Source organism: Cyanistes caeruleus, chromosome 6, assembly GCF_971803275.1.
Source record: "Cyanistes caeruleus chromosome 6, bCyaCae1.hap1.1, whole genome shotgun sequence".
Taxonomy (NCBI): Eukaryota; Metazoa; Chordata; class Aves; order Passeriformes; family Paridae; genus Cyanistes; species Cyanistes caeruleus.
Window position 1 is genome coordinate 40,008,032 of NC_141706.1, and position 27,358 is coordinate 40,035,389.

The window sequence follows — 27,358 nt, forward strand, 5'->3', positions numbered from 1 at the left end:
GCCATCATCTATTTCTGAATACAATTTATAAAGTAATGTACATAATACAGAGTATGTCTCTTTCTGATGTGTCATTTTCTCTAATGTAAATTAAAGTTTATCTATATATGGGATAATTAACAGTTATCCCAATGGACCTGTTTACTTATGAAAAGATATATTTCATTCTTGAGACACTTTAATTTCACTTTCAAAATTTAGCTCTGTATTTTTATTCAAATGTGAAAATATTTGGATGCTTTTGAGCATTCAGTTCGAAAGTTTTCAAAGATGATTAACACTTTGTTCCCATTTCATTTATACTGTAAAGAATCAATTCTGTATTTTGGAAGTGTACTATAATCAATATTTATAGATGAGAGAGAAAGCAAACAAGCAAGCAAGCAAGCAAGCAAGCAAGCAAGCAAGCAAGCTCCAAAATGGTGTTCCTGCTACTATGATCTATATTTAATAAATGACTTTTCAAACAGGTATGAGTTTTATTTCAGCAGGCACTACCCATCTATAATTGAAATATCATTTGTGCTAATCAAAGTCTGCATGGGGATATAATTGCTTTGAAAGCTACACAGCACTGGAACACAAATTATTTTGGGTCTGCTAGGTAAGTAGGAATTTAATCTGAATTCTTGACTCTAAAACATACAGACTTACTGTACAGGTTTCAGCTAAACACAGGATAGATGAAACACATTGTTCAAAGACAAAACCAGCAATATTGGAAGCAAATTTTTGTAGTTGAAGTAAGATAAACATTAACCTTAGATATATTTTTCAGACTGTACATATGTCTCAAGTATTTGAATGATAATACTGTGTTCAGATTTTTGCCTTGGTACCTTCATTTGGTCTCTTTTTAAGGGCTTATTAAGTATTTTATTCTATTATCTTTTCTGTCTAGATGCTTGCTAATTGAAGGTTCTTTAAAGGCTCTCTGACTATAGAAAGCTTGGGCTGCATTGCCTGAAGTTGCATTAAGCAGAGCCTCATCAGCATTCAGCACCACTACCACAGCGTAAAGCCTGGAAGAAGTGGGAAAAATTACCTACTGAAACATAAGAAGAGAAGATGAAAAGAGGCCAGCAAGAAAAAAGAAAAGCTCCTTATTTCTGTTCTGAAGCTTCTTTTTCTAATGGATCCCCCTCCCAAGCAATGTTGCGAATGGCAGGCGATGTGTTCTGCAAATAGATCAGCAATGTCACTTCTAAAATTGCACTTTTTGGCATTCAGGTGTTGAAGCCAGTCAGTTGGTACCCAGGCTTTATCCAAGGCTGTATTACAGAAAAAGAGTATATGTTAGATCATCTAGCAGCAATTACAGTAAAACACCTCTGGCTTGAGACAGAATCACTGTTACTGTTGCTTCCTGCAGTGAATTCTGTCACTATCATATTTGCTTCCTTTTTCACTCCCAGGTGTCAGATATACTTGGCTAAGATTATTTCGCTGGGTTGAATTAGTTCCACAACTTCTTCAGACACTGAAGTGAATGTTATCTCTCCAACCATTCTCAAACATTGAGATCTCAGTGAAAATTTACAAAGATATATATCGGATGATATTTTAAAAGGCATTGCAAAAATCATTAAATATGATGAGATATCCATTGTTAGACTTGCTCTAGTCACAGATGTAATATTTTTCTTTTTTCCTTTTTCTCCTTTTGCCATAAAAATCACTGCAGCAAATTGTAAATGCAATGAAACCCCCTGATATCTGTGATGGAAAGAGCACAGAAACTGATTTATCATATTGATTTATGATATTGTACTGTGCAAAATTCAGATGCAGTCATAAAATTTTGCTAGTTTCAGAAGTCTCTAGAAAGAAAAAAAGGAAGGAAGAAAGGAAGAATAAAGCAAATCAAAAGAAGAAACAATAGGAAGTAAAAAATACAAAACAATATTCCCCTTCTCACATGTAAAAAATATAAGGGAAATTTGCATGTACACAGATACTGTAATGGAATATTTACTTGCTATTTGCAGTTTGTGCAACTCTTGCTCATCACACTAATTACCTAATGTATTTGTATGCTCCTGTTTGTGCCATTTATTGTTTACTCCCTGTGTAATTCTGTGTGGTTTATGTATTAATGTTCTGTTATAGCTTAGGTTTTACTCTGTTTCATGAATTATTTTCACAGGCTGTCCAAAGAACCTAGAAATACTGGAAAGACAATCTTTGATTTTTCCATGAGGTTTTTCCCCATGATGAGCCTTTAAAGGGCTCCAAGGACTGGGGAACAGAGCTGCTGTTTTGGGAGAAACGTGGGGCAATGTTTGAAGCACACATGATGTTGTTACAAGTTGAGTGGATTATGTGGAGAGGGGTGATGGTGTGAAGGCTTGAAGCTGCAGCAGGGAGAGACTGAGTAAATTCATGAAGAATGTGGTTTGTTAAGGAAAATGGGAGAAAGGATTAATAAAAATATTAATATAAAACAAGGAAAGAAAGATCCACAAAAGAAAATTATTTAATCTACATGCATATTTGATAGGACAGAAATTAGATGCCAACAGTAGAACACTTCTTTATGAACAGTGTTTCACAGTCTGCATCAGCATGTGCTTTCATCAGATGTTTGGCATCCCTCTGCCTAAATGTGTTTTCTTACCAAGAAGTTATAGCCATACTATGACAAAGCCTTAGACTCATCAAGATTTTCCTATGAATTTTAAAATATGTCTATTGATAAGTATATTTATATCCAAATGTGGCCTGCTGAATTACTGAAGATGGCCAACACATATTCACTTTCACTAACCTGTGAATCTAACAGGATACTAACACCACTTACCAGAATTTCCTCTCTGTATTCAGAACAAGTTTATCCTTCAACAAATATGAATTAAGTGATAATCAGGATAACATGTTCTTTATAAAGCCTTTCCTTTTAAGGCTTTATAAAGCCTTACTTGAGTGAGTACACTGGAAATGGAACAAGTATTTTTCTCTAGCTCAGTTAAAGAGGTAGAGTTAATTGTTTAATCTCTCTTAAAATCATTGATAGCACTACTAGAGCAAACTACTACCATTCTGAATTCTCCAAGACTGAGATTAACTTATATTATTCCTTCCTGAATATATCATACAGTAATATAGACAGGAAAGGGAAAAGTTAAAGTCCAATCCCTTTCCAAAGGGAAATGTTAAAAGGAAAAGATGTTAAGTCCAATCCTCTATGGTGAAGCCAGGTTTTAATGTAAAAGTTGGGCCTACAAAAGGACATTTTTTACAGACAAGAAAGTATGACTTTCTATATGAATTTTCTATTTTGATTCTTCTTTTTTTCTTACATTTTACACACACTTTTACACAATAATGTACTTTAGTATCTTCCAGGAACTTACTAAACAACAGGACTAACATCTGTTACTTGGTAAAACTACTATTCCTGCTGCTCAGTGACTTTGTTTTCGTTTTCCCTCTACCATTGTATAACACCATAGATATGATTCAGTGTCTCTATGAAAGCATTTTTTCCCTTTTTTATTTTTTGTGTGTATGAATTAGGAACATCATAAACCTCAACTTACATTTCTAAGCAAAAAAAGAAGAAAATCACATACCTGTGTGCCAGCTGCTGATACCTGATGATGCACCACTGCAACATTCAACATAAAATAGGCTCTATTTTCTGTCTATCTGAACTTAATACATGCTGTAACTGAGTCAGCAGCACCTTCTTTATAAAGCAGTGTGGCAACCAGTTTTTCAATGCTGCAAAACATTCGAATAACTTTAATAATTTCTACAGTAAAAAGTGAGCTCTCTTCAATTGTTGTAAATGAATGGAGAAAGACACATGAAAAAGGAGAAAGAGTGTAAGAACCCACATTTTCCATTCCTGTCCAGCCTTGCCTTAATAAGTTCCTGATGGTCTCTCTGAAATTCAGGTATAGTCTGGGAAGCTGCTTTTGGCTTTGAAGGCACAAGCACACTGCACTGAGTACGGTATGCACGTGGCTTCAAATGCAGCAGCAGATCACAAAAGGCAAGTGGCAAAGCAGACTTGTACCTGAGGAGTGGGCTGAGCTCTCACAGTAACTCAAGTGTACTTGAAATTTGGATCACTGCTGTGAGATAAGGTGAATGGTCAGGCTGCAAGAACAAATGGGACAACATTATTGGAGAAATAATAGGACTATGAAGTTACAAGACATTATAAAACTAAAAGTTTTGAATACTTAATTCTTTGATTTGATTATGTCGTCTGTTGAGACAACCAAGGCCTGTGGAACTGGATCACAGCCAGGAAATGCTTCTTTTGATGGTGTGCTCAATATTCTTTCTCACCTAAGACTGAAATGTCTTTTTGATTAAATGAACAGAATCTAGGATCTTATCTATTGATGATTTAAGTTGATGTGTTCTGATGAGGAAACAGGATAAGCAAAGCAAAGAGAATACTCCAAGTAATCTCCATTCCATTAAGATAAGGTGTCATTGCTTCACTCTATTTTGTCATTTGCTTAGGTAAATTTGTTTGATATTAAAGGTTAATATGCATAGCAGATGAATTATGTGCCAGCACTTCATGAACTGGAAAAATGTTCTGAGTGATAATGCATAAGATGTAGAAATTAAGAATTCCAAAAGACAGTTAACATGTACAATTTACATGTCTTTAGAGGCTTTTTGTCTTACTCTTTTTTTTTTTTTTTTTTTTTTTTTTTTTTTTTTAATCCTCTGTGGCATATACAGATGAGATTATTTCTCATTCTTACATGTTCTGACTGTTAACTAATATAGTGGGAAATAACAGAGAGTAGATTTTCAGAACACCCCAGAACCTGCGTAAATCTGGACAGACACATCTGTGTCTCTATCCTGAATGCAGAGGTGCAGAGGAGAAATTCTGACTTGATCCAGAATGACTGACCCTGAGTGTCAGGAACAGAACAAAGCCTAGGCTGAGGCTTTGGATGAGCCATTTTGTTTTTCAGAATGGTCAATTAAATGCTGTGGAGAACACAGCAACTAAACTGCTGCAACACTCAGGCTGGCACATTTTCAGTGACAGTGCTATCTGCCTCTACACTGCATTGCAGTAAAGAATGCAAACTTTAACTTCAAATATGATTAAAAGGGCTGTGAGCAAGTTGAGAGTTCTCTAAACAAAGAGAATTTCCCTTCATTTCACTAGCTGAAATGGTCAATGCTATCCCCATAATGCAAAATTTTTGGTCTAGGAACTATTCTGGCTGAGTTTTGGTCAACTAGTCTATCTCTGTTGGGAAAAATACAGAGTGGTTGCATTCATTGTCAAACCTATACAGTGAAGAAACCAGAAGTTTGGTACCATGTACTTGCCAAATGATGCCATCATTTATTATTGAACATTTCCCAGGATTTACTTTCTGGGTGATTTAAGTTTCCTTTCCTCAAGAGAACTTCTGTGGACAGATCGTGGGAGAAACTTTGCAGAGCTACTCTTAGTTCCTACCTTTCTTCTCATATAGTTCACTATCAATCTCAGGAAATGTTTGATGTTGTAAATAGGTAATGTGCAGCGGAGGAGCTTAGGGAATAATATATTTATTTGTACTTACCACAATACCGCTATAATTTTTTATAGGCTGATGCTAGAGGCAATTTGTTTTAGGTTGAATTAGCTGACATTTCCTTTTGTACTCAAAACTCAAGGAGTACTTTTTCCACCAAGGGTAACAAAATTCAGTATCCTGTCTGTTTTTTATATTCTAGATATCCCATTTCCCCAATGAGTTATGTATTGAAAAAGCTTCCAAGTAGCTAAATGTAAAAGATTAAGAATGAAACACACATAATTGAAGAGCCATCATCCCAATTTAGGGTAAAACAATGCTTTGCCCCTCTCTTTTGATTCCTTGCTTAATTTAGCGTTCCATTACATTTGAAATGAAACCATCTTTTTGAGTAATAACACAACTTTCACCTCTTTGGAGCATTATCTAGCTCTGTACATTTCAGCTATAAAATTGTTAACATGGAAGGCCGATATTTAGAATGAGAGAAACAAATAACCTACTGTAGCCAAAATTATCTGAGTAATAAAATTCTCCTGTTATCAATATTAGTCCATACCATCCTGTTCACCTGAAACTCAGCTATGCCACTGCCTCTAGGACTAATTGCTAAACATTAAAACTCACATCATGAGTCCTTGACAACGTTCAATAGGAGATTCTGCCTCTCTACATAGCTTTGAACTCCAAGTATTTGCATCCCAAAAACTATTGTCACTGTTGAGGCTCCAGCAAAGTTTCCTTTCCCTGACGAGGTATGTAAGAAATAGACTTCTCAATAGAAAAGGACTTCAATTAGCAGCCAAAGTAAAAAATTAGTTCAAAGTATTCAAATTAATAATAAAAAAATAATTCATAGTATTAAAACTATCTGCAGGTTGATGGATATGGCAGTACATATGAAATGTCAGAAGATCCTGATTTAGGATAAAGCTGAATATATGCCAGAAAAACAAATATTTTTTAATTAATCACACATATTTCTCTGATAATTAAAATTGAGTTGTGGTCCAAGGATTATAGAAACAAAAAAAAGGATACTTTTTGGATACATCCAGACTGGACTGTTGGCCTCTACCCAGCTGGAATTTTACTGACATTGAATAAAGTTTGTTAGAAAAAGAAAAAGAAAGAAAAAAAGGGTTTTGCTTCTCATTGAGTTAATGGGAGACATTGGAAGAATGATTAGGATAGTATAAACCTGTAAAGTGAACTGGGTTTTAAGAACTGGGAAAGAATGAGTATAACTGAATTTAAAGCTGCTGTTTTTAATTGGTGTCTCAATCAAAAGTCTTTTAAGGACACTGGATTCCACGATCTGGTAGGTTTCCTAATTCAGGAGAGCTGAATGAGGTCTGCAGCAATTCTTGTTTTCTTTTATTCATGATAAAAAATGAGCCCAAGCTAAGACAAGAGAATGAAAAATATGGCATATAGTGTATGCAGATGCTTTTTATTTCCTGACTATTAAAAAGCATAGAAAATTTCATTTAAAAAAATATAAACTAATGTCACCAGTTTCTCCCTTCTCTCACTCCTGCTAAAAAAAGATTAATTTATATGCCTACAGAAAAAAACCCCCAAATTCTATTTATTTTCTTTAAAAAAAATATAAAAAAAATGAGAAGTTCCAATACGTTATTTTTTAAACCTACCTCAGTCATCCTGAAATTTTCAAATTCACTGCTCAAGGAAAATTCATTTATTTGTAGTTTTTTTTACTTTTCTCAGTCTTTTATTTCTGCAAGAAACTGTGTAGATAATGGGTTTTCATGTAGATATATTCAGAGACAATGAGTATTTTCTGTATAGCAATGACTGTATCATTAGATTTTTTGTCCTCTTCTGTTATGTAACTTGATATCAAGGTCTGCCAGTTTGTCACTTTTTATGATCTTGTTTTGAGATAATTTGTTGCACTTCTCAATTTCCTTTGAAATCAACATGATAGGTTTGATACATATGAAATGTTTATAAAATTTAATAATTTCAAGAGGATTTTCTGTTTGTTATTACTGCTGAGCATTTTTAGTACAATTCTGTTTTACACTGAATTCTGAGCAAAACCATTCTGATACAATAGTTTATGTCTGTGAGAAATTAGACTTATTTTCTGAACATTGTCATAACTAAATTTCTGTAGAGTAACTTCTAATTTACATTAATTGAAATGATATTTAAGTCATCTCATTTTCCTTGTACAGTTCAGTAGGAACAGCATAGAAATTAAGTGTAAACACTGATCTGAAAAATTTTATATTAATTTTTCTCATTTTTCAAATATCCTATTTTGCCAATATTTGGAAATTAGCATAAAATAATATTTCTTTAAAAACTGAGAAAACCAGAGTTCTTCACAGGCTCCCATGATCTTTCACTTTGGACTAGATTCCTATATGAGCCACTTCTCTTGGAATCATTGGATTCCAGTGAATAATATAATTCTTAAATAAAAGTATTAACAGTTTTTCTTTTTCCCTTACCTGTTTATAATCAAAACTTTTATACAAGATTTAAGTTTAAAAATGAATGTCTCCACTCCATGTAGAAACATCAGAAAACCAAATTACTTTTCTAGCTTTTGTAGTCCCATAACAGTATCTGAAGGAGCATCATGAACAAAAGTACAGTTTATGGAACATTCTCAGGATGGGCTAATCCATCCCTAATATAGTTTAATTATATATATATATATATATATATATATATATATATAAAAGTAAAAAAAAATAAAGGAATAAAAAAGTTGTTTATTTTGTCTATCTACAATAGACATGTCTATTTGAATGAGGCATTTTTGGATTACATATAAATATATCACCACTTGGAGTATCATCAAATTGCACTCATTTATTTTGCAAGTGACACAAAACTAGAGAGGGGTGGGGATGGGAAATAGACCAGGGAAGGGATTCTGTGCAGTGGAACCTCACAGGGCTGGAGGATTGGGTTTATAGGATAACTTTATGAAATTTAAAGGTAAGTCCTGCACCTGGGAAGTGAGACCCTCTGAGACAATGCAGGCAGGAGGCTGACTAGCTGGGGCACACCTCTGTGGCAAAGAACTTGGGACCCTCAGGAAGAGTGACCTGAACATGAACCAACACAATTTCCTGGCAGTAGGGAAGTTCATCAGTGCCTGGGGCTGTATGTACTGCAGTGGAGTCAGTATTTTGGGGAAATGACGCATGACAACTCCTTAGCCCACACTTAGGTACTGTGTGCAGTCTGAGTCTTAGTTTAGGAGAAAACATGAGTAAAATTTACAGGAAAAATACTGATAAACTCCAGAGAACCACCAAGATATTGGGGTATGGAGCACATGGCCAGTGAGGAGCAGCAGAGGGAACTGGGCTTGCTTAGCAGGAAAAGAGGCTTGAGAGGGATCTGCTAGAAGCCTAACAATATAACTGAGGAGGAGATTGAGCAGGAGGCTGGACTTATGCAGAATTTTTTTCCAGTAGGAGGCCTGTAATATGAAACCAATGAATTTGTACAGTATGGTTTGTCTAGTATAATACATAAAAAATTGATTATAAAAATATTGCATTGTAAATCTGCGCTGAGTTTTAGGTAGATTTAGTGTCTAGGTAGTGAGTGGTTTGTTAATAATTTGGAACATTTAATTTTCCTTTCTAAAAAGTCAATAGCCAAAAAAATAAAAGACTGAAAGAAGCCTCAGTGAAACTTTTACATAAAATAGTTTCTTATTTTTCACTTTGGAAGCTTTGAGAAGACACCTATTTTCCAGCATAGCTATTGACACTTCAAAATACCTGAAAAAAACCCACTCTTAAACTAGCAGAAAAAAAGGGGTTTCCCATATTCACTGTTTCCATTTAATATTCTTGATATTAATACATTATTTCAATAGAATGTAATAATAGTAGATTTCTGTATGACAGGAGCAAATTTTCATTTAAAGTAAGACCATCCATTATCATCAAAGACAGAGTACTTGAACTGAAGATCACTACCCAGTTAAAATAAAAATAATGAATGTGTCATCTTTAATAGAAAATGTCATATGAATACATGACAAGTGGTGCATATTCAAAATGTTTTCTACATCATGTATGCAATTTTAGGTTTTATAATTTAAAAAGGTCTTTACTACTTTTTAGTTGGCTTGGGACACTACACTTATATTTTTTTATTTGAGGCATTAGAGTCCATAAAGCTACATACCTGTATGTTTTATTTGACAATAGACAACCATTGAAACACAAAAGAGTAATTATAAATGGAATTATAAATGGGAAGACAGAACATAAAGCTGTAATTGACTCTAAGGGTTCCTAAAACACAGAAAATTTAGAAAGCATTTTGGGTTGTCTCTAAGTATCAGTGTGAGCCCTGGACTAAATATCAAAACCTTGGGCTTACTTGGAAAACAACAATAAAAGAAAAAAACAAAGATTTGTGACCCCATTATTTGGTACAGAGTTGTACATTAAAAATTGCTGTCTCAAACAAGAAGGTTAGCTTGGCATTTTATAACTATTTTCTCAGTATTATAGATAGAGTACATTTTAATTATAAAAATTTTATAGAGAAATGAAAATAGTACAAATACCTATCATCATAAGACCGTGGTGAAACAAAAAAGGGTTAGAGGTTTTATTTTGTCTGTTAATCGTACTTATTTGTTTCTTGTTATAAAGAAGGATATGAATCACCAAGAATCACAACAAAAGTTTTTTAATCTGGTTAATTTCCCACCTACATACACACATTTTTTCACATACATTTCAATGAGTGTTCATCACTCAAGTGCCTGGAAGACAAAGATTTATGGTCTCACATGTATTATTCTGTAACAGACTTAAAAACTGGTGCATCAGCTGTAAAATGAACCATCAGTTTCTAGACCAATGGAACTTCTGTGGTACATTTCTGCACACTTTCTGCCTTGGAAATTCTCCCTGCAATCTGTAGTACACCCTCACACTTTCTGCTAAACAGAGAAAGGAAGAAGAAAGAGTGGGATTTGCTATGATATGCATACATATTCATCAAGAGGAAATTTCTTTGGGGGATTTTTGCTGCAGAGTAGGCCTGGGCTCATTGGCTTAGGCAGGTTTAAAAATGCTGCAAAAGGCATTTCTCTGCTCTCACAGACTAAAGAGGAAAAATAGGGAATTTACTCCCACCAGCCTGCAGTCCAATTTGTGAACACCAAATAGGGTCTGTCTGAAGAGAGAAGTGAGGAAATGCTATTTATGAGTGTACATTATAGTTTTTATGGGCTTGGAATATAAAATGGGTTCTGGAATGAAAAAAAAAAAAAGAAATTAAAAACTCAAACATTTAATACTTTCCAACCCAGTATCCTCTTGTGATTTTTCTGTCAGGGTACACAATAGAGTGTGGTTTAAATGGTTTGTCATTCGAACAACAACTAATTAAAAAAAAAAAAAAATCCACAGGAAATTTTAGAATTAAACCTATCAGAAGTGACATACTATTCACCAAAAAATAAATATTTAAATAATTTGGTTGTAGTGAAGACTTTGGGCTTTACATATCATGAAGTATGTACCACTAAGGAAGAGAGACAACATTTGTTGTTAAAACTGCCAAGAGACTCAATGATTAACCTTAGGAATCTGTGGAAATATGAATGAGTTAAATGTAGCATGAAGGATTATCCTATTTCTCTAAGATGCACAAATGCCATCTTCCGTATCCAAACATTTCACCAGTGACATTGTGCTGTCCTAAATTGTCCCTGGCCCTCAGACCCCTGTAGTTTCTTTGTTTCCATATTGCAATCATGGAGTGCATTTTTTTTGTAGTTTTAAAAAGATTATTTTCTAATATCTCAGATGTGTTGTATTTTCCATGTGTGTAATATAATCTTATTTTATTTTGGTGGCTTCCTTGATGTTTAGCAGTACAGAGCATATATATTGAAAAGGAATAAAGTAGAGCCTAAATTGAGTGACTAGTCATTCTGTTGTTAGTGGAAAATGGTTTAAAAGTATGTTAAGAAAATTTGTTTCTGAACTGTTAGGATTAAAACATTTGAAAACTCTATTTTCAAACTTCTTATATCTAGCAGGTCATTATTGGATTGAACAACCTTCTGTGTGAACAGAAGTTACAGTAGTTTATTCAAGATCTAGATTCTTTGTCTTCACTTGGGTACAGGATGAAGTTCCTTTATTTTTGCATGTGCAATGAATACAGATAAAGGAGCTTCGATTTTTTGCTTTCTGCATCAGGACCTTGATCCAAGGCCAGCTCAGTGGAAATGCTTCTATTGATTTCAGTAGCTTTGGATCAGACTTTAATTCTGTTGTGACTGGATTGAAAACCAATATATTTATCTTTTTGGAATTCTACTGACGTAGTGTCTTTTAAAGGGTTTTGTTTAATTCTTTTCCTGATGCAATTCAGGTAATTATTCAAATAATTCAACTTACTTCCTATTTAACATATTGTTGTCAGCTGTCAAACTAATTAAATACTCAATATAAATTTAAGCACTTAAACTGAGAAAAATGTTGCTGATAAGAATAATGGAAGAAACAGAAAATGGGAAAAAATTACAAAGATAATTCAAACCATTTCATCTGTAAATAATGAGAATTTAATGAGGTTGATATCCAAAAAGGCTCTCCCTTCTTACAGTATAAAGCATTAATTTTTCACATTAATTTTTCACATTAATTATCTTTTTAGTAACATTTTTAGGACACTGAAAAGAAAATATTTATGTGAATATAAGTCTTGGAACTTTTTCTCTGGTCCTAGAAAAAACAGATCACCTATGGACTTCTGGAAAAAACATTTTGTCAAGTGTCTGATCTGTCAAAAAAGAATATATTCAAAACTCAGGAGACTCATACCCTATAAACAACAGTCTGGCTCTTTTAATTGAAAATCTGAGACTCTGAATTCTCATGATATAGAACATGGCCTTAGGGTAAGCTTTGTATAATATCAAGCTCTAGAGTCAGCAAAGAAATAAGAAAGTAGCATTATGGCATTTGTCCACATTATTTGGACATTGTTCTTTCAGATAAAAATAGCACAACTCTTAGGAAAAAATTATAGCTGATTAGTGATTAAATGCACAGGTAGCACCACCAGTGAAAGAATTGTTTTATCTGCCCTAGACATCCACATTTATTGAGATGAATTATCCCCTGGAGGTACTGGGCTCTCTCCATTTACTATAGAAAAGTCTCAATAGATAAATTAATGGTATGGTCAGATCTTAGAAAGAGAAAATTAGGTAAATTGAGACCTACACTGGATACTGATTCATTCATGTGAAGTATCTCCTTGTAACTAATTTAATAAGTCAAAAGAAAACAGTTATGTATACTTGATAGAAGAAGCTGGAACTTTATGTGCCTCTTTGTGAAACATTTCTTTCACATGTTTATGCAATGCTTTCAACTTTGAAAGTGTTTCTTTAGTTTATGTTAAACCATATAATAGGAAAAAAATAGCGGATAGGAAAGATGGGAAAAAACTGAGAGGAACAAAAATACCAGGAATTATAGTGAGGAAGAAATTATACGATTTAAGATGAAAAAAAAAAAAAAAAAGAAAGATGATACTGTGTAAAAGTGAAAAATTGATGGCAGGCTGCTGATGCACAGCTCTGAGCAGCTATCTCAGTTACCTGTCTCTCCTGAAAAAGGTTTATTGCCAGCACATCACTGAAAGCTGCTGTTGAGGGTGTCCCAAATGGGTACCCTTAAATGGGAGTTTGTTGTTCTAACAAGAGCACAACATTTATTGAAGGGCTTCAGGTAAATTAGGCAAGTGGAACCCCAGACTCCAGATAATAAAAGTTTTAAAGATCATGAAAGCTGTTTGAGTCTAGAAACCCACAAAACCAAACATAAGGTTGATTTTTTTTTTCCTGACATTTTAAGAAACATCAAAAATAATCTGGAGGTTATCATGAAAGAAATAAGGGTCATTGTAATCAATATTTTTGTTTATGCCATCCAGAGATGTTTGAAGTTAATAAAAAAATATCAGCAAGGTTTATGGGCAGATATGGAATTATGTACTTAAAATAAAATCTGTAAAACTATGTTGGTATGTGTCAGCCAACAATAATGACTTCTACAAGTATTAAAGGGTTGAGTGGATCTGTCAAAAGTAAGAGGGTTTTACAAGTAGTGAAGAACAAAAATTGAGTGTTGTGTTGCTACCAGAAAACTTTTACAGATCGGCAATCAAAATATTTGAGAGCAATATGGACTTAAAGCAATATTATCATAAGATAACAGAAAGGCTTGTGTTAGAAGTGACCTTAAAGTTCCAGCACCCTGTCATAGCCATGAGTCATCCCACTAGATCATGCTGCTCAAGGCTCCATCCAACCCAGCCTTGAACACTTCCAGGGACAGGAGATCCAGCTTTTCTGGGTAACCTGTTCCAGTGCCTCACCACCCTCAGTAAAGAATTTCTTCCTAATATCTAATTTCGCCCTTGTCATTTCATTACATGTTGTTGAACTCACTCTTTTTCATAAACTCTAAGTACTGGAAGGCTGCTGTGAGGTCTCCCCAGAGCCTTCTCTTCTTCATGCTCAAATATCCCAGTTCTCTCAGCCTGCCTTTGTAGAAGAGGTGTTGCATCCACCAGATCATCTTACTGCCCCTTTGGACTTGGTTCAAGAGGTCCACATTTCTTGTACTGAGGACTCCAGACCTGGACACATCACCCTTGGTGGTGTCTCACAAGGACAGGGGAGAGGAGGAGAATCACCTTCCTCAGCCTTGCTTCTTTTGGTGCATCCCATGATGCAGTCGGCCTACTGGGCAGTGAGTGCATGCTGTTGGCTCGTGACTGGTTTTTTGTCCATGAGAACCTGCAGCTCTCCACAGAGCTGCTCTCAAGGGGCTCTTGTCCCAGATTCTACATGCCTGGGATTGCCCCAGCCCTGGTGCAGGACCTTGCATTTGGACTTGTTGAGCTTCATGAGGTTCTTATGGGGTCTCATCCTGTTTGTTGCTGTTTCTCAGATATATTGTTTACTAGGGAAGGAAGACAGTTTAACAGGGAAGGAAGTAGAAATTTGGCTATCTAAACATAAACTTCAGTGCCCACAAAGGCATGTTTTGACCACATAAAATTTGCAAAATTGAAACATATTTTTATTTGGGTTTGTGTGGCAAGGTTTGGGCAACCAGAGCTGGTGGTGGGTGAACAGGTATGATTACTCTGAGAAATTACCAGGAGCTTCCCCTGTGTCGGACAGAGTCAATGGCAGCTGGCTCCAAGATGAATCCACCTCTGAGTCCATCAGCTGCAGCCCATGGTGGGTCAAGCTGTGCCTCTGCAGCACTTGGGGGTCCATGGGGAAGCAGAGATCCACCTACAGCCTGTGGAGAGCCCCATGCCAGAGCAGGTGGATGTCCAAAGGAGGCTGTAACTCCATGAGAGGCCTGCACTGGAGCAGGGTCCTGGGAGGACCTGTGAACCCATGAAGAGAGGAGCCCACGCAGGAGCAGGTTTGCTGGCAGGACTTGTGATACCACAAGGAGCCCACACCGAAACAGGCTTTTTTTGAAGGACTGCAGCTTGTGGAAGAGACCCGCTCTGGAGAAGCTGATGAAGAACTGTAGCCCATAGGAAGGATCCACACTGGAGAAGTTTATGGAGGACTATCTCCTATTGGAGGGATCCTGGAGAAGTGGAAAGTGTCCTCTCCCTGAGGAGGAAGCAGAGGCAGAAACAATGTGATGAACTGACTGTTACCCCTATTCCTTGTCCCTGCCACACTTCTTGGGGAAGAAGTTAGATAGTCAAGAATAATAAGCCCAAGTAAGTACTAGGAAGGTGTGTTTAAGATTTGGTTCTACTTCTCATTATCCTACTCTATGATATGATTTACAACAAATTCAATTAATTTCCCCAAGCGGAGTCTGGTTTGGCTGTGATGGTAATTAGTGAGCGATCTCTTCACGTCCTTATCTCAATCCATGAACTTTTCATCGCATTGTTTTCTGTCCCTCTTGTCCAGAGGAGTGGGGAGTGATAAAGTGGCTTTCATTGATACATCCAGCCAAGGTCAAACCACCAAAAAATTATTTAAAACATAAAGGAATAGTTGTAACCAAAGCAAACCAGGATTTAATCTCTCATTTTACAGAGGTCTTAATAAAAGGCAGATGAAGAAGTTATATTGATGGACAGGAAAAAATCAATGAGATCATAATCACGCCTGATTTAAAGAGTTGAGAGACATGCAAAAGAGAATTTCTGAAAAAAAACTGGCTACACATCTCTTTTGGGAAGAATTCCTTAATGACACTTGAAAGGTGATAAATTTGTGTTTTTTTGAAAATAAGGACACAGACACCATACCCTAAATGAACTCTGTTCTCTTACCTAACTATACACATGAACAGTTTCTAGTATCAAATAGAATACATAATCTCTGAAGGCAATTACAGAAACACATTCATAAAGCAAAACATGTCAAAACCAGGTTGACACAGACACATTTTGCCATCTGTCACAGCAAACACTTATAAATATTGAGTAATTAACACACAAAATTGAAACAAATTTGCTTCAGGAAGCCCCAGCTTACCAGCTATATGTAGCTGCTTCTTACTTTGTACTCATGAAAACTTGCTCATATCTTATATTTGGAGGGTGAGGGGAATTCTTTACCTCATTATTTAAATTAGCTACAGAATGTACGGAGCCCAGACATACAACTAAACACCAATGTGGTTGGTGTCAGATGCAATTATGTTAGGGATTCATTCCTCTGTGTTTAAAAAAATAGCTGAAGGAACTTGTAGAAGCCTGGAGCTTTATGGAAAACAAACTACCCTGCTAATGCATGAGAAAGACCAAAAGTGCAGTAAGAGGCTATCAGAGAGGCTACATCTACGGAGAAAGGCAACAAAAAAGACAGAGTGAGTCAAAGCACACTTTTGAGTAAAATGGGTTTTCCATCCCATGTTTTTCTTTGCAGCTCATGATAGCACAAGCCATTTAAATACTAAATTTGGCTTCAGAAAGCAGTTTTATCAATATGTGGCTTGTATGTATTGAGTATAAAATCATATCTTACACCCAAGGAAATGAAAAGTATCGACTACCTAGAATTCTGTGTGGGTGGACTTAGTATCTCCAATACTACTATATTAATACTCAATATGGATTGGTTTAGTGTTTTTATAATATAAACTGACATTATTTAAAGTTGTGAAGACATATTTTTACTTTTTTCCATTGCTTTCTTTTCAAACCTAGAAGAAAACAGTAGCAATGCATGATGAGTGAAAAAGAAATAATAAAGAAATAGCATGTTCTAAAACTCCTGAAGTTAATACACGTTCATTTATGTTCTAAAACTGTTGAGTTTATATAAAATTTGTGTTGCTACTATTTACAGGTATTTGAAGACCACTGACCTTTACCATATGGTAAATGTCAATATTGTCAACATCTATTTAACAATTAAAAATATATTGAACATTTTTGCAATGTACACCTGTGCAGTTGGAGCTCATTTTCCAGCTTCTCCTTTAACTGTCCACACAACTGACCTTATTTCTACTGGGTATATAAACAGACAATATCACCCTCCTTAACTCATTTCTATGAATCTGTTTTTCAGCTCTTGTAACAACATAATTTTTCCTGATTACTCATAAAGCTTAAGTCATTCCTAAGAAGTTAATTCTTTCCTCCAAACTAATGCAGCCCCTTTACATGAGTTTTCTACTTTCCGTCTGGGATGTGTTCTTGTGCAAAGAGAGAAAGTGGGAGGAGGGAAGACTGAGTTAAAAACCGGCAGATTTATAGTTGCTTTCAATTAATTTTCACTCATTTAAATCCAAACTTTATTTTCTAGTGGATTACTTACACTTTTAGTACAGTATCAGACCTCCTAACTTCAGATTTTTTGGCTCTGCATGATCTAGAATAGCAGTTGTTCTACATCTTTTCATCACCTACAGTAATTCCTAGAACTGTAGCTCTTTTAGTCAGAAGTGACTTTTATGATCAGTCAGTTTAACATTCTAGATAATAAGGCTCATATGATGTCAAATAACAAGGTATATCTCTACCTCAATAGCTCTTAGTCCAAAGAAAATAACAATGAATGGTCTATTTGAGCATGAACAGAGTATCTGAGTTACCTGGGGACTCTCTGTGTGGTTCATTATTGCTTACCTCTTCTTTGATTCATGATTCCTATACAAAGTGTTCAACATCACATAAATTCTTGCTCTAACTTGTAAATTGTTGATGCAGGCAGCCATTGTCTTTACTTGCAGAATAAATTTGGGAAAAAGGAATAATTAAGCATGGAAAAACTAAGTGCATTTGTGAGCCCTAGTTTTTAAAAGATATATTCTGACTCTTAGGCAGGAGAACTAACTAACACCTCAAAAATAACATCCTTAGAGTCCTGTCAGCTCTTTAATCAACACCTAAGGAGTAGGTAGAGATTTGAAACCCAAGTGTGTGAATGAAGCAATGGTGTGTATAAAAGGAATATACAGATGGTAACTGGGGAATTTCTCTGATGAAGGAAATTGCACAGGCAGCATAGCCTGAAACATAATCATAATGGAGCCAGGTAATGAAAATTAAAAGTGTTGTAGACTAACATATAGAATAAGAAGGGAGAAACTGTGAGAAAGCTAAGATATACAAAAGTATACTTGGCTCAAAGTGACACAGCTGCTTGTGTCCTACCTCTGGGGACAGGAACATGAAGGACATAAAAAATGCTACTGCAGTAGCACTCACTATTAAGAACATCTAGCATGTGAATGTTCAAATTCATGAGAGACAAATACATAAAGAGGGGAGGAATAATATAAAAAAATAACAGCCCAAAAAGAATGAAATTTACCTGCAGATTTAAGACTCTAAAATTTGTTGTTTTTTTTTTTTTTTTTAAATCAAAGCCCAAGTAAATTTGACCTACAATTCAAGAAGGAAACAAAATGGTCCAAACACCCTAGTTCTAACACTCACAGCACACTGAGAAAGTTAAGGAACCTATCACATAAAAAAGGCTGACTTTTATGAAATGGAATGCTTGCTCAAATGAAAGCAGGAAAGGAAATTAGAGGGGCTGGAAAAGAATTCTCAAACTGATTTTAAAAACCCTTCATATCATCCATCACTCTTGGTAACTTCATCTCTGGCTATGATCAGTAAAAAAGCCACAGAGATTCTAATGGCCTATTAAAATTAAATAGGTGTTTCTGGAACAGAATCTCCAACTTTTCTTCTGAGTTTAGACAAAAAGGCAGTTGGTGCTTTTATCAAAATATGCCACCCACAGTGAAGCACTATTATTTTCAGAATCTAGTCTTTATCATGTAAGTGGAACCAAATTCAGTCATCTATTCCATGGCACAATAGTCCACTAGGAAGCAGAAGTGGCTTGCACAGGACAGCTGAGACAGTGTTACATGTGACTTCCCTGTTTTCCCATCCAGCTGTGTAAACAGATGTTCTTCCTTTGCAGTATTTATGCAGATCAGTGGAAAAGAAACATTAAATAAATCAATCTAGAACTTTTTGAGTCAATAGTGGGTAGACATAAGTGAATTTAACAACACTGGAGTTAGTGTTTAGTTCCAAATTAAGATTTTATTAAGAAAAAATCTGGTGAGATGTTTCTTCCTTCATTTTAGGTAGGGAAGGAAGGGATCAGCAAAACATTTGGGGGCATGGGGAATGCTGTACTGGTAAAATATAAGAGATCTTCCTCTGCACTCTGGTTTATGTACCTCTTTTCGACCAGGCATTCTGTTCCGTACCTGCTATGACTTTGTGATAAAATCTAGCTGTTTTTTTTCTAAGGTAAGGCTGCTTCACTAATCCACCAGATCAGTATCTTTCTTTTTCTATAGTAGATAGCACTAGAAATGATCTTGGGTTATCAAGTCCAGGACCCTGCTATCATAGGGAATCACATCATCTAATCCCTTCCTTTAACTTATCTAGTTCCATCATAGTGTTTTTTTTCACTAATACTGCTAGAAATATGTTCCAGAACCAGGTTACTCCACTTCTGGTTATTTGAAATGACATGTATTTATTAATTATATGAACTCATAACTGCATATTTTTGAAGGTGGATAAAATTAGAAAATTGAGCTAATCCTAATACCCTTATGGCTTTCCCCATGATAGAGTGACATACATACAATATGCAGCATAGTATCTTAAAAGCCTACAACACAATAATAACTTCAGTGAGATATTAAAATTAAGATCAGCTTTACAATCTCATTTTGAAAATCCATTTAATCTGGTCTTCTTGCAGGATTTATTAGTCAGGGATTTCTTTGGTTTATGTTTCATATACAATAGGCAGTGATGTGTTAACTATTGGAGCTTCTCAGGTATGGGAACAGTTTCAGTAAGAAGGCTCATTTCAAGGTTCATTAGGAATATATTTTTGTTGTTGTAAATTGCTTAACACCTTCTTCTTTTTAAACATTAGGTGAGACTTCAGTTCAGCCAGAAAAATTTAACTTTTTAAGCCAGAAAGGCAAAAGGCAATCTTTAGTATAATCACTGATGCAGAGAAACGTTAGCTCTATTCTTTTCTCTTCTCCCCAGGCTTTAGAGCTGCTTATTTTTAACAATATCTAATGTTGAGTTCAGCTTGGAGACTGAATGAAAAAAGAAGCAGATACTGAGTACATCATGGTAGGGTGAAAAAGCCTATTTTAGTCAAAGGATGATGGCACTAGACTGTGAAAGTCTGAGTTACTCTGTGACTCACTCTGAAGAATGGACAAGGGCTGTGCAGAAGTGCTTCACCAGTCATTTTTCAGTGCTGTGGCATACAATCAGTTTTTGATTACCCAGGTTGAGATTTCCTGAAGAGGAAAAGCTATCGCATTCAGAAATTATTTCCAGAAATGCTAACCAAAGCAGGACTCAGTTCTTCTCTGTCAAACTGTAATTTCTAGCTATTTAAAAAAAAAACCCACACTTTGAAATGTGTCCACAAGAAGAGGAGAAGGGCAGAAAATCTTCAGAAATGTTTTACTTTTATTTTAAATTTCTCTAAAACTCGTGGAAGACTTTAAAATCACAAATATGTAAAAGTACTCCTATCTATCAGAACACAGGTATTCAAGAAATCCTGTTGGTGTAATGCCTAACATAATTTACTGTGGTCATTCACTGAAGGTGTTTAGAGTCCAAAGAGCTAACAAATATTTAGAAAATTTCAAAAATGAAGACTTTTTACATAAGGTATTATGTCTATTATTTTTAATTTTTATAATTTTCAGGGTTTTTTGGAAGCTAAACAGTTCTTCCAGAAATATTCATTTTGGGGGAACTGTCCCATGCCCATTTTTTCATAAATAACTTGACTTAGGTGTCTGCTGGATGTATTATAATGGGCTTCCACATATTAAAAGAATGGTAAGTTTTTTAATATCTGATTTAATGAAAAAAATACATTCAAAATTATATAACAGCAATTCTAAAAAAAAATTTATAGACTCATGTGTGAAAAAAATATTATTTAGTGAGGGCAATGATGTCAAGGAAGCACATTTTTCACTTTCTAAGACACAGCACTGATTCAAGTAATGAAATGTTTAAAAGGTAATATTAATGACACCTTAAAAAACTCGCTCTGTAGCTGTGCATTTGCTGAAGCTGCTCCTTAATCATTAAATGATATGACTAAAATCTGAATAATTAACTGAAAAATTCTTAGTTTAGAGTGAGCCTATTTAAAATTATATCACTGTTTCAACATATTAAGAGAAACAAGCTCTACTAGCAAATTAGTTCATGCAGAAATCATTAAGAGCCTTTTCTTTCTGACAAAAACTAACCTCTGTTATCAGTGCTGCTGCATACAGAATCACTGTATTGTTTGATGGACTTAGGTTCAAAAATCCTACTTATTTAACTGCACTGGTGTGATCACTTTGGTATTTTTTCATCTTACTCATGAGTGCTATCTATGTCTCTTTTCATCTGCATTGTACAGTGTTCCTTTGCTATAGAGTTAGGTGTTGCAGAATTTTTTTGCTTCAGCCTGGTACAATGGGCTGGTGAAAATCAGAATATGTAACTATAATTCAGGTAGGACATGTACAACATCTTAGAATTTCGTATTACATTATAACTTCAGGGGATTAGATACTCTAAGCTTTTGTTCATTTTTATAAACATCAATATCTTAATTTTCTATAACTTCTAATTTTCTAGAATTATATGTGTCCTCAACTCTCACATATGCTTATCTTGATTCTTCTCAACTCAGGGATCTGATATTTAAAAATGCTTTTTTTTTTTTTTTTCGCTAACTTCTAAGACTTCAGAGATTCCACTAACACTTGATGTTTCTAGACAAAACCAATTGAACTGTCTTTGAATAACAGGCCATTTAATTAAAACTAAAAATCACATCTTTTTCTGAAATCCTGATCAGGATGAATCTCTTTCCAGCAAAAACCATTAATAATTTCATGTTAGGATAATGCTTGTCACAAGGATACAAGCTTGAATTAGTATGCAGTGGTCAGATAAGTATTCAAAGAGTATCTGTTATCACCTGATAACCTACACAAGAAATTTGATGGATGGTAGAAACACAAGAAATGCAGTAGGGCAGAGAGAAGGACAAGCAAACGCTGAGTAACATGTGAAAACTAACCTAATATTCTCCTTTCTCTTCTGAAGTGGTAATAAATATCTCTAAAATTAATTTCTTGCATGAGTTTTACAAATTGCCCTTGTGGTAGTTTCATTCACATGTGGTTCTTACTCTACATTGCTTATATGGTAATCAAATAACCCACAATCAGTTGTTAGTCATCCTTATTGCACCACTGTGGCCTATTAGAGCTTTGTCACCAAACATTGGACAGTATTAAGATGTTATTTAGTCACTAGGAAAAAGTTCATGCTGCTTATTTAATTGACAGCTTAAAGCATAAATTTTGTATAGCTGGCTGCTACATACATATAAAAGGCCAAACTTATATTTCATTTCACACTATTGCCTTTGAATTTATTGGTTTCCTTTGTTGTCCTTGGGGAACCACTTTGAATGCAAGAAACTACAGTTATAATAGTTAGAAAGAAATCAGTGGTTACAGGGGAGGTGATCAAACAGTAAATAAAATAACCGTTTATAGCTGTTTTAGCAGTTTGCCTTTATGTGTGCTTGGAATCGCATCTCAATAAAGCACAAGCTAGGATTTAAAAACACACAATTTCAAAGGTAACATGCAAAACAACTTGACTCTTTTGCCAGATTCCACCCTAAGGCTAATGGCATGCTTCAAAATATCGCTTGGCTAGGCTTTTATTTCTGGCAAAAAATATCTTCCACGAAATTGTTTGTTCTGCAGCATAGCAGCACTAATTTATAATCTGTGCTTCAGTAGCAAGAGGCTTTCTGTCTTTCCCTCTCCCATTTAACATTTATATTTACTTTATTCCTTCCCCACTTTTATTTTAGTTACTGTAGCAACTGCATTTTTAAAAAAAAAAAAACTGTAAGAAAAAATGGAGCTTAAAGAAAGGCCTGGAAAAGTAGAACCTGAAGAAAAGTTTTTGTGTGTGCCTGCTGATGACCCATGGGATATAAGAATACAATGCTGTGCTCACATGCTATATTTTCTACTTGGAGATCTTTTGGCAGCTTGCACAGAACAGAAAATGACCAATTTGATTTCACAGATGGGAGGGAAGGGTGGCAGCAAAAGTGAAAAAGTTACATACAACGTGTATACAAGATTAGCACAAAAAGAAAGCAGGTCTCTTCATTTTCACATGCTCTAGACCAAAATGTCTTTGCACATACTCTTTGCAGTTTTCCTTGAAACATAACAGTTACATACAGAATCCCCAACAGTTCAGCAGGACAGAGGTAATCCACTAGCAGGGGTGAAAGATATGGTAAAGATTATCTGTCCTCAAGGAATTGGAATTAGAGCCATAATTCAGTACGTGTAGACTACTAAACATCTTAATTTGGCAATTATTTTTGGTTTTGTCAGCCTTACCGGATTAAAAGTAGGAATGAAGCAGCTGGTGACTTCTCTGCATAGAGTTAATGTGTTATTAATTTCTTGAGTGTACCTTTGCTCCCTAACCACTGCATTGTCACACATGTTCACTCCTCATTGTCACATGCAATACCATCAGCTTTGATTTTTTTTTTCAGGGTATTGTCATGAAAAATACAGCTCATCCTCAAGACCAAAGAAGTGATTGTGTGTAAAGTGCACATTACCTAATCTGTTGCAAGGAGGAATCTGGGGTCACATAGACATTTGCCTCTTCAAGGAAGCAGTAGAAGCAATTTATTCTCCTGAGCAGCATTTTCTTCCTTATCAGCATAGCTTTTGCTGTCCCCCCTTTTTTTTTTCACCCTTGTTACAGTTTTTGTTACTGCTATTGTACTGCTTGAAAGAAAACTAGTGCACAGTTTACACCAAAAAAAGTAAAAAGCAATAGTAATTTGAGCTGTTTCAGTAGATTAATTACTTTTTCATAACCCATCTTATCTAACTAATTACAACTCATTGTTTATGGATTTGAAAATATTACAAATCCACTCATTCAGAATTATGATCAGATTCAGGTTTTCTCACAGTATTATATCTATGATTCCTGATCTGATTTCTGATCGAGAAAATCAAGATCCCATTATTAACATAATTGTGTTTTCTTTCCTGATTTTATTTGCCACCATTTTCAAATCTAAGATATACCTTCTCCCTCACATTATTCTATTAGCATTCTGCATAATATACATTATTTGTTACTGCAGACAGCAAAAAATTATCTTCATTTTATGTGAGTTGTCACCTGGGAATTTTAGTATGATCTAGTTTGGAGTTTCTGGGAAGCAGCTTGCTCAATTCTCATCTTCCCTTGTTTTTGTTATTGCACATCTGCAAGCTGAAAACTATTTCTGTCCTTTTGTCTTGGATGCTTCTGGGCACTAGAATGCTAAAGGCACTTGTTTACAAGGCAGTGAGAACAGGAACACAAACCCATTTTGATAGATGATCCAGGTTACTCCTCAGACTTCCCTGTTGTTTTATTGATTCCCTAAACAGAAAGACTAATTCAAGTTTATGTTCTGTGTATTTGTTCCAGTCTCTCCAGAATTCTTCACCCTCCCCCAAGATTAAACAAAATAATTTTGTCTTTCCATCAGCACAGTGACAGTGAAGTAACCATCAACTAATCAATTTTATTGCAAAACTAATTTTTGTTTTAAACAAACATCACCATATTTTGTTGACACAATTAAATGATTTGAGTGTTATGCCATATATCTAACATGCACCCTTGGGAGCAGGTAGAAGCTACAGCAGAAATCATGACATACGTGCCTCTGCATCAAATTAAATATTTTTTCCCTTAATCCTAACACCAGCAGCTGTTAGACACTGTGGCTTGCTGCATATAGCCCATATAATGAGACAGATGCAGGCAGTTCAAGTTCCTCTGCTGAATGCTGAATAAAGCCCATCTCCAAGGCCACTAAGTCTTACTGCTGTTGAATTAGTCCTCCTCAAGCAAACAAATACATTTGGCATTCAGATTTCATAAAGATGAAAAACAGCACTGTGGTTTTTATTACTAGGGAGACAAAAATTAAAGAGGCTTGGTAAATGAAATGTGGGGTCTTCCATAGAATTTGGTGCAAGAATAATTTCTTTCTGTTATCCAAAAAAGAGCCAAATTAATCCTTTGCAATAACTACAAAAGTTTTTAGCAAGTCCAAAACTGGAGGTGGCTGTTCCCAGCCATTGATACAATATCCTGGAAAAAGTAATTTACTGATTGTGCAAAAGAACAGAACTGTCTGCAGGTGGATGATATAGCTAATTGACCCTTCATATTAAGAGCAGATGTAATCTGTTCTAAGCTCCATTTTATTTATCTCCTGTTCCATTGCTTAGCAGGCTGCAAGGTTAAGGGCAATCCTTTCACGCTACCTGACAACGTGAAGACAGCTTTTCCATATTTGAACAATAAAACCCAGTCCAAAGGACTACAGGACTCCCAATTAAAATTCTCCAGTAAAAGTAATCTGAAAATATGATCTATAACTGAGAACAGAAAAAGCTGAAACAGATCACTGCTTGAAGCAATGTGCTGATTACTTCCTACTGCAGTGCATGCTGTTGGACTTCATTACAAGTGTGGGAAGGGGGTTTTGATTGTGGTTGGGTTTCATGTATTAAAACAGATTAGTCTAAATTGGAAGAATAGTATAATTATCCTTGGTTGTTTTTTTTGGGTTTTTTTTGAGCTGGGTGGAAGTTGGGGCACTACAACTGTAGTTATTTGTGCCTGGAGGGCCAAATCTTCTCCCTGCTGTGTAGCCAAAGTAAACAAGTTGTTCAATAGAGTTTGAGCATGAATTTAAAATATTTCTATAGGCCATAGTCTACCCGTAAAACCAGAGTATAAGTGCTGGGTTATGTTTTTGGCACTCTTATGCTTGTTCCTCAGATGTAAGATATAAGATATAAGATATATCTCAGATATAAGAATTATCCTGACATGCTTATATACAAAACTATCATAACCTTTTATCATTCCCATCCCTTTTTCACATACTAACAAGACATTAGGGCAGCAAATTTAAGTCTACTAAGTCAATTTTGCTCATAAAGTGTCCCACACACAGAATTTTAATACTTGTTTCCAAGATTCCACTCCACAGAAATCAATAAAAAAAACAAACAACAACAATGACAACAAACCCAAAACAGCCAACAACCAAGTGTTGGTTATAGGGAATTTAAACATCCACTATTGCTGTACCTGCTGCTACTTCATGTTTTGTACTAAAATGACACTTTCTTGCCTTAGATACAAAAACTCCCATGTTTTAAAGGAAGTCTCTTACTTTACAATTTAAATACTAAGTGTGTCCAAACCCTTGTTATGTTTGTGAGTTTTTTCAATAAAATGGATATATTTAAGCTAAATATTACCAAAACAAATTTAGATCTAAAGTGTGGTTGTGTGAGTGTGAATTTTCAAATGTGTCTCTGAGTTTCTAGAGCATATTGTGAGATCTATGTCTCCCAAAGGGACTATACACACTACTGTAAGAAGTGGGAAAGAGCAGAGCTAGTTTTGAAGTAATGCTTTATATGTACAATAACATCACGAAAGTCATGTTCTCAGGCATTCAATATGATATGAGAAGTATGTATTTTTTAACTTTCCAGTTTTGGTCCCAAATCTTAGTTGGGAGGGACAATTAATAATGATTTCCAAACTCTGCCAGCATTGAAGTTCTAATAGGGAGATATTTTTTATCTTCCAATGTATTAAATAAGTAGAATCTGCTTTGTGTTAGAATATTTAAACCAGAACTAGCAAATGCTAGTCCTGATCTCATAAGGAATTGAGTTAGATTCTACTGTGTTTGCTATAGGCATTTCAGTCTCTTTCAAGCATATTCAGACTTCAGTCCAAGAACAGTGAATAGGCATACATGATATCATTATATCCAAATTCAAAGATACAATAAAAAACACAAAATACCTTCCCTGCTATAGCCAGCTTTCTTAGACCTCTCTGTCATACCTGGCTTTTCCTAGGAATCAAGCAGATCCCAGAAGATGATAAAGGCTGCTCTCCTGGTCTCCAGGACTCCCTCCAGGGCTTTATTCCATGGTTCTCTACCAAGGAGCTCCCTGAAGAGGTCAGTCTGCTCTCCTGAAGTGTAGGGTAGAGAGGTTACTGTGCACCCACCTCACTGCCCTAAGGCACTAGAGTTCCACCATTTCACTGCAGCCAAGTCTGCCCACTTAACAGTACACATAATAACTCTCAGGTGTTAAACTTTAGCATGTCTTGCAAGT

The 27,358-nt window shown here is 35.3% G+C and overlaps 1 long non-coding RNA gene across 1 annotated transcript; it reads right to left on the bottom strand.

Moving 5' to 3' along the window:
• Positions 1-11,843: 11,843 nt before the first annotated feature.
• LOC147652617 (uncharacterized) lies at positions 11,844-27,279 on the bottom strand. The gene is made up of 2 exons (XR_015288245.1): positions 27,081-27,279; positions 11,844-15,195 (listed from the first exon to the last, which is right to left on the bottom strand). It is a non-coding gene; the product is annotated as an uncharacterized LOC147652617 (long non-coding RNA).
• Between the last annotated feature and the right edge of the window lie 79 nt (positions 27,280-27,358).